Source organism: Mytilus galloprovincialis, chromosome 13 (assembly GCF_965363235.1).
Source record: "Mytilus galloprovincialis chromosome 13, xbMytGall1.hap1.1, whole genome shotgun sequence".
NCBI classification, from domain to species: Eukaryota; Metazoa; Mollusca; class Bivalvia; order Mytilida; family Mytilidae; genus Mytilus; species Mytilus galloprovincialis.
The window spans coordinates 23,798,342-23,808,260 of NC_134850.1; positions in this window are offsets into that span (position 1 = coordinate 23,798,342).

Below are 9,919 nucleotides of genomic sequence, written 5' to 3' on the forward strand. Positions count from 1 at the left end.
AATACAATTGCAACAGTAACATTCAAGAAAAGAGTGGCGTAAGATACCAGAAGGCGAGTCAAACTCATAAATCGAAAATAAACTGACAATGCCATGGCTAAAAATAAAAAAGACAAACAAATAATTATAGTACACAGAAACAGCATAGAAAACTAAAGACTGAGCAACACGAACCCCACCAAAAACTTGGGGTGATCTCAGGTGGAAGGGTAATGGGTAAGCAGATCCTGCTCCACATGTGGGCAACATGTACATTTTTTTGTAAATGATTGGATTATTTGTTGATTGATTGATTTGTTGTTTAATGTCCACAGGAAAAATATTCAAATAACGAGTATTTCGATATAGTTCTTTTCAATCAAATAAAATTTGAAACAGGCGATTTTAAAAAGTTTTATGAAGAGGTAAACAAAAGTAGTTGTTTACTTTCTTGCATAGAAACTTGTTTATTATAAAAATGGGGTTGGACAAAACTTGTTTTCTTTAAAAAATCCAAAAACACGGATTGTCCTATCCTATATATATAACGAGTTCAGTTATGTCAAAATACACATTATCAAAACGGATTACATTTCTTCATCTAATATAAACATATTAGACGACCTTAATTAATGAAGAAGTTTAAATCATAACAGCTTTAAATTGCGGTCAGTAAACCCTTTTGTTACTCAATTTATAAATAGAAATCACAACAATTTAACAACATTCAATATTTAAAATATTTTCATCCAGATATATATATACATGTACTTGACGAAGAACTACATTGTAAGTGGTATTACAGTATTAAGCTCCTCATTATTGATATACCATGGAGTATTAAATTAAAGTGTAGTAACTATTAATGAAATGATCTTATCTAATGTTGAAATGTTCAGTCATGATTAAAATCCTTTTATAAATTATAAATATTATTGCATAATAAATATGGACTCATTTTAAAGCGTCCTAGGGATTGCGATTCCGTATCGGATAATACAGATGTTGAAATTTCAAAATGCTGAAAATCGTCATTTTCATGTTTACTGATCTTTGTCTTTTCACCGTTTTTTTTTTTTTATATTCTAGGACAATTATCATCTATGTCGTCTGTTTTATTTTAGGGGGGAGGGGGACATCGTTGTTCATTTCTAAAATGCCGTTTTTTAGTATTTTTTACCCATTTTCCCTTTTTCACAGATCCCTAGGGACTTTGTACACTATACATGCTACATGTATATAAATACGACATCCCCAAAACGTCGCACCCCTAACTTATTTAAGTTTTTAATTGCCTCTTTGATATCTCCCTTTTTTATCAACGATAAATCAACTATATTTAATTTGGCTATAATTAAGTCCAGCGGACAATATTACAGCCATTGAAAACAAGTTGATGTAAACGTCTTAATTTTTTTTTTTTTTTTTTTTTTTTTTTATTATTATTATTTTAGATAGTTATAAAGATTGATATACTATCTGTATAGTGTAGTATTCGAAGTTATAAATGAATTGGAACACAATTGAAGAAATAGCATACATGTGCAACGCAATTTTAAAAAAATGTGTCCAAACAAACAGCATTGACAAATCTAAGCCTGTAAAATATTTCAGTAGGTTGTAATATGTTGAATTGAATTTTAGATTAATGATAATGATTGGGAAATATTTTATTTGTATACTATGAATTGAAATTTTGACAGCCAAGCTTTATTAAAAATATATATTATCCAACTATAGCTATTGTTAAACTTAAGATAATCACAACACGATAATTTTTTTTTATTTAAAACTACATTCTACGCGTTAGTATATTTTCCACTTTAAAAGCATTATATATGATTGAGACATACTACACATTTAACAACTTTACCTTGACCCATAATGGTTTACTTTTATAAATTTTAACTTTGGTAGAGAGTTGTCTCATCGGCACTTATACCACATCTTCCTATATCGATCAAATAAGGTTTTATTGTGTCATTTTGGTAGAAACCCATTCAAAGCATCCGATTCGATATCCGATACTAATCGATAAAAATATAATTTAAAGCATAGAATATTTTCTTTTTTATTTATAATTTAACATACTGGCTTCACTTTCCCGCTCTGAAAATCATATCACATTATTTTTCGTTGTTTTCTATAACGAATGTAATCAAAAGCTGCGCGCAAACGTAATGATTTTTGCGCGCAAATGTAATGGTAATGCGCGCAAACGTAATGCACCGATAACGAACACCGACATTAATAATGTTAAACGTTGGTTAAAAGTTTTGCGACAGGAGACCTTTGGGAATTCATAAACTTAGTAGTTTTTTGTATAATGTTAAAGATTGTTACCTGAATGCCGTTCAAATGTTATAGATTAGGAGGCACCTTTGCTTTGTACATTAATTATGTCAAAAAGTGATTATATGCAAAGAATAAGAGAAAAAAAGTACTTGTCGAATGCAGTTAATATATTAACTAACGAATTTACAAACTTCTTAAAAATGATGTCAAAATTGGCAATAATCATCATAATGCAAAGATCAAAATTAATAGAACAAAATCATATACAGATACTGTACTTTTTTCATGTATCAAACTGATAAAAAAATACTACCGACAAGAAAGGCCCAAGGCATGTTTTTTATTGTACTAACGGGATAAAAATAACGAATATTATGTTTTTCACAATAAAAAAAATGGTGTGGACTTTAACGGTGCTTTTTTGTGGACTTTAGCGGAACTTGCTATTGTGGACTTTAACGGCGTTTTCTTATGGACTTTAGCGGAGTTCATTTTGTGGACTTTAGCGAAAAGTTTGTGGACTTTAGCGGCGTTGTGGACTTAAGCGAAAATTTGTTGTGTACTTTAGCGGTGTTGTAGACTTAAGAGGAATTGTGGACCGTTTAACGGTGCCACATATCATTAACTTTATCAAACCTTCATGAAATTTTACGAAAGTTGGATAGAAGCATTTTGTGATCAAAAGACTTAAAGTATCCAGAGCATAATGATGAAGTAATAATTTTAATTTGCCCGTAATTTTACTGATGAAAGGTATTTCTATTTGAAGTTAACAAGTATATACTATTTTTTTTTTTTTTTTTTCATTTTTCAGTTGACAGACGGACTTATCTTTTCGCAATTAAGGTGGTACCCAACACTTTCACTAAAATAAATTTGGCTCGTTTAATTTTCATAAAATTTTGACAATGTATTTACTTTGACCCTTTAACAAAAATATCAAAATTTCAAAAATTTTGAACCAACCGTTTTGTCAGAAAAAATACATTGGTTATATAGCAGTTTGACAAACACCGATTTTGAGCATTGAGAGGCTTAATATTCCCATTACAACACAATGTAATTAAAACATTTAGATGACTTTACAGAGTTATCTCCCTGTAGTGTTAGGTACCACCTTAAAAGACGGTCTGGGATTAGTTTTTTTAACATGATAAAATTGAAAACCTTCATAGATTGTCATGAAACTTGGGTAGAAGTAATATTCCAGATCAAGAAAAAAAATATCTTAAGAAAATGTTTGATTTTTTAAAACCTGTAATAGACTGATAAATTGATTTTCTTTTCGCGGGAAGTAATCACAGGCGAGAACCAGGGTTCCGCGGAACGCTTTACGAATTTTCATAATAAGCCTGAACATCTATGAAAATTGATTACTTTATGTCCATTAACGAAATTTGCACAAATAAGGAGTTTTGATCGAGTGCGGCTCCTTTTATACATATTTTAAAGTAACTGGTTTGGACATTTTCTCTTAAACCAATGACCATTAGATTCCAAATCAACACAATTGATAAATTAAACACAAGAGATAAACAAATTAAACTCTAAAGTATGTTGGTATTGATGAGTTTTTAATGACAAAAATGGTATCTCATTCTCCATAACTCGTTAGCTTCAGGGTGCTTCGCCCCCTCGAAACCACTACCAGTGGATGCTTTAACCTGGACCCGATTAGGGCCATCAAACCCCTCGCCGAGGTTTGGGCGTACACCTGAAAAAAGCCTAGCTACGCCACTGGTTTTGATTATAAAAATGGAAAATGCAAAGTTAATGTGAGTTTTGTACATTGTACATGTAATAAACTTCCATTAATTTTGTAAGAGAATAATTAACAGCAAACAATATTACAATACACCATAAACAATAATTTCCACTGATAAACAATTTAACGATGATGATGATGCATACATTCGTATATTATCCTTATTATCCCTTTTTCTACAAACTTACCGATCTTAACTGCAAACAGGAACTGATTAAAATGGCGATGCTGTGATTGATGGAATGTTGATTGAACAATGGTGATTATACGATTAAATTAGATAGCGAAAGTCCGATGTGGACTGGTCATGATAAGCAATTACATGTATGCTTTCGGTAATCCATGCTGTTAGCAAATCTGTACCTATACAATGTGTACTGTCGTAAATTGAATCTTATTTCACAGAGCCCCGGGGTAGGGCTATTTAAGATTTAAAGATAAGCAATACTATTTTCGTTGGGGTGTGTCTAAACACTGCTAAGGAGTCCTTAGTGCACTAAGGACTAATAACATGCCACTAAGAATTAGATGGAGAGCTGTTACATGCAATTTCTTTTCATATTACGGTAGAAATTGATATTTAATGCATAAATTTTATAGAAAAATAATAATAAATTAAGGAGAATTTCAACATTATTTAGACACGTGCCTGTTTTTCTTTGATATGCCGAAAATCCATGAACCGTTTGACACGTGTCGAATTACATATTAATTGATTACACGGGAATCCGTTTGGTAAAGTTGGATACTAATAAATGAATTGTTGTTGAAATTTTATTAACAAAAAAATCTGAATGAAGAAGTATTTTCCCAAGTGTATATTTCTTGTAAATAATAAATTTGTCACCAGAGAAATATATCTAATGTCGGATTTTTATTTGATGTTCATATTAATAAGTGACTGAAATACAAATTTTTATAGATATTTAATTCACATTTATATATATTTTTTTTAAAGTACGTGTTGAAGTTTGGATAACCGGCAGATGCTTGTTGCGTTTTCATTAAATTCATCTTGTTATTGGGCTGTGATAAGCCCGGTAGTACCGAAAAATTAATCTAATATTTCGTAGCTTCTTTGTCTCTTGAACCAATTTTATTTTTCAGGTGGTCGGACACATTATCTATAATGTGTTTTGTACCCGTATCTCTATTCTGTTTATTTTTCTTGCAAGCGTGCTTTAATGTGGTGACAGGCGACGACGGACATGCGTTTGAACAATAGACTGGTTTGGAGCTGGAACACTTTAGTTTGTTTCTTATGGTGCACTGTTCAAAATTTATTTTCATATATGAAGACATTTTAAGAAATGTATAACTGGACAAAACGAAACCAATAAGATAATGCATTTTTACTACATGCAACACACTAAGTTCATATATGACCCGTTTGAGTAATATATTTCGGGCCTTCAACAGTGAGTAAAGCGCATAGCACATAGTCATTATTTCATAAATTATTTCGAACGATATGTTAAGCAGACAATTTGTTAAAAACAATACAAATCGGATTTCCTTCTGACATACTTGCCACAGGCATTTGTCTCAGAAAAAAATTCCTATATACCTTTTCTGAGACAAGTGCCTGTGATACTTGTTCTTCTTTAAGAAAAGTAGATTTAAAGAAATTATAGTTGAAAATATTTCTGTCGGCTTTTTCTTTTTTTCGCGTGATATATTTAGGTTTAAATATTCTGATTATATTGCATTACAAAAAATAATTATTTACACATCATGTGGTAAAGGCATATTTTCAAGGCATTCATACGAAGCATTCTCTTTCTCTGTCAGAATTATATCTTTAGCTCTAAATTTACACATACTGAAAATAAATTCGTGAATACTGTACTAAAAACTGTGGAACATTTTTAAAACATTTGTCTCTTTTATATATTTGAAAATGAAACTTAATCTGACTTAAAATCGGGAAATGATTTTTTTAACTTCTTTTACTTTTAGAAGAATAATAAAATGTCGAAATATACAAACAAATAAGTACCGTATGAAGCCTTTGTAAACAAATATCAAGCTGGTTGAAAACTAGTGGTTTGGATAAACCCCAAGAACGACACATAATTTTCTCTCTCTCAATTCCATCGTATTGTTTTAGTGAAACCATTTGTATATATACACGCATCTTTGTCGAAATTAAAATAAAAACAAAACACTTATCAATATATATATTTATTTTGTCTTCATATCTCTTACATAACAAGCTGACCACACTCTAACTTATTAGTCATTTAGTGATTTCTCTATACCTTGTCAAAATGATGGTTTATTGAGAATAAAGATATATAGTAGGCGCACATCAAAGTCGTGCACCTGTGGCAAATAACTTTGTCGGGAAAGAAGTAAAACAAAAACAAAATTATTTGTTCTGTAATCATTTTTCATAAGAACAACACATTTAATTATAAATATTAAGCATACATTTTTTTAGATACAATTGTTTATTACCTAAAATAAAAAGATTATGATTGTTTAATGAATTGTTTTGTCATTTGGCACGTGTCAAACGGTTCATTGATTTTCGGCATATCAAAGAAAAACGGGCACGTGCCTAAATAAAGTTGAATATCTTGTTTATTTATGATTATTTTTCTATAAAATTTGAAATTTATGCATGAAATATCAATCTCTAACATAATATGCAAAAATAATACACACAACAGCACTCCTTCTAGTCCTTAGTGGCATTGTATAGTCCTTAGTGCACTAAGGAGTCCTTAGCAGTGTTTAGACGTACCGTTTTCGTTGATCGACACTGTTATCAAATCTGTACCTAATACTACATGTAGTATATATATTAAGGTCGTAAATTGAATCTTATTTCGTAGAGCCCCGGGGCAAGGCTTATAATTAACAAACAGAAATTTCATCTTAAGTGGATAATATATATTTATCGCCTGGTGGTGTACCTTTGTGGAAGATTACATCATATTAAAATCATAGGAAACATATAATACACAGCTCGCGACCATATATACTTCTTTAAATAATTGTTCAATACGATATGCTATACTGCCAGAGCCATGTTCCTATATATTAAAAAGTGCAAAAGCTCTATAATATACAACCAGACAGAAACACATACTTCTACTACATAGATTTTATAACGCTTACATGTACATTTTAGTTATGTTAGTGTAGTTTCATTTCCACACGGAACATTTCGGAGAATCAATAAAATTGAGAATGGCAATGGCGAATGTGTCAAAGAGACAACAACCCGACAAAAGAGCGGAAAACAGCCACTAATATATTGGTCTCCAATACATGTAATGCAGTGGTTCAATATCTAGGCCTATTCCCTATTATATATTTCTAGTACTTTCAAATGATATTAAAAAAATCATTTATTTGCTGCATACTTTGTCAAAACTATTGTTCAATTTTTGATGTAGATTGATTCAAATATTGTATTTGTATGTGTGTTTGTAGCATAAAGCAGAATGTCATCAGAAAAAAGTATAATCATACGTTCATGACGTTTTGAAATAAAATTGAGCAAAGTGCAACCAAAGCGAAATTATATTGAAATCCGTTAATTTTCAAATAAGTTGTAAAATATATTGATCTCATATCGGCCTGATTCTAGCATCAGATGGTCATTCCTTCATTTTTTGTATGAAAGGTTCTTCATTTCTTTTTTCTTTGTTTTTTAGACCATTTTTCGCTATTGTGTATTTATTTTCACATTATTCTCTATTCTTTCTTTTTCAGTACCCGATTTTTCTCTATTCTCTATTTTTTCTAAAAGTGCCTATATGTATACATTAACCATTTTTTCTGCATTTTGTGCTTACTGTTCACTATTTTGACCAAGACCACCTGCTTTAATTAAATTCTCGACCTTTATACATTGCTTAAAAGTGCTGCATGTTAGGATACAATCTTCAATCAAGATGGGTCCTAGCTCACTGGGCATGCTTACTGACGCTAACCATGGAGGTGTTGACAATTTTGTTTTTGATTTTTTGTTTTTTTGTTTTTCTGATTTTTTTGTTTTGTGTTTTTGTATTTTGTAATTTGATACATGACATATAGTCAGTGTCTTTAGTTTTTATTGCTGTGTCTTGTGTACTATTGTTTTTCTATTTGTCTTTTTCTTTTTTAGTCATGGTGTTGTCAGCTTGTTTTCGATCTATGTTTTGATGTTACACTGTTCTTTTAGGTAAGGGTGAAGGTTGGTCCATAGCTAAAACGTTTAAACCCGTTGCATTTGTTTGCACTTGTCTTACGTCAGGTAATTGATTTTCTGTGGTTTTCGTTTGTTGATGTGGTTTATAAGTATTTCTCGTTTCTTGTTTTTTTATATAGATTAGACCGTTGGTTTTCCGTTTTGAATTGTTTTTTTTTTTCACTAGTTAATTTTGGGGTTCTTTAAAGCGTGCTGAAAGGTGTGAGCCAAGGTTCCGTATTGTAGACCATAATTTGACTTACAATGGTTCACAAATAGTGACTTGAATGGAGAGTTGTCGCATTGGCACTCATCCCACATCTTCTTGATTATAACTATTAGGAGATACATGTAACTGTATTGTATTTTAAGCTCCGACGGCATCAATTCCCCGGGGATTTGATGGTCGCAAATTAAGTTTACTGGCGACGCGTTAGCGGAGACAGTAAACGGGTATTTGCGACCATTAAATCCCCAATTGATGCCGTCGGAGCTTAAAATACAATATTGTTATCTCCATTCTAATGAAACTGACAGAAAATAACGTTAAAACATGTATTTAAAATCTGTCATATGAGATGTTCTTGCCTTTTACGGGGACTAAATAACTGGACAAGACATCATTACAAAAACACGTCTTTATTCTCCATAAGCACGTTCATACTAAAGACATCAAAAACAGCATTACGGGTCTGACCTTACACCCTTACCTGGAATAGCCCCGACCTCGAACAGAATTCAACCCTAATACATAACATCCCCCCGCTTACCAAAAATTTGGATAATTTTTTTCCACAGGTTGAATTCAGTTAAAACCATAATACTATGTAAATATCCATTTATAAAAAACAATCTCCAGTACAATACGACTCCATATGCAAAAATCTTATTGAAATACGTTTCAACTCTTAGCTCTACAATCTCACATCTTACTCCATATGCTCTAGTAAAATTTGATAACGTTATGAAATCACAATACATTTATTTGTAAAATAGCATATATATAAGTGAAACAATGTTGTCATGACTGTAGCTGTTTATTATACACCGATAAGGAACCAACAGAGACCGCTACCTCTTATTGAAAATGAGCTTTCCACAATAGGTTTCATCTACCATAACTGTTTCTCTCACACTCTCATACCCCCACCCCCCTACTCTCTCTCACAGACTCGTGGATCCGTATTTATAGTTAATGAAACATGTTTTAGAAAAGCAACACCTCTTGAAACGGCAATTTATGATTTCTATCACACCGTTACTGACAATATTCCACATGAACATTCATTCTACTGTATCAAATGTACACGTTATCAAATGATTTCCGTTATCATGAACAAATTTGATGAAAATCAGTTATGTGCAAATAGTGAAAACTGATATGCAAATCTTGAATGAATTTATGCACACTTATTAAAAAAATGGGCTATTCCAAGTCAACCAAAAATATAATGAAATGCAATAAATTTGAACAAACGATTAACAGTAATAAAGTGCTTCAATTAACAGTTCAAAATTTATCAAATTGTTGGACATGTATACAAGAATACGAATGACGGCGAGATAAACCTCACACAAATATCAGGTGCAACAGAGATGATGCTGGTGATTCTTTTCTTTTCTTTTTCTTACATTAATTTGTTACGCAAACTTTATCTCTGGATACTTATGAATTAGCGGCGGTAAAAATCCCACAC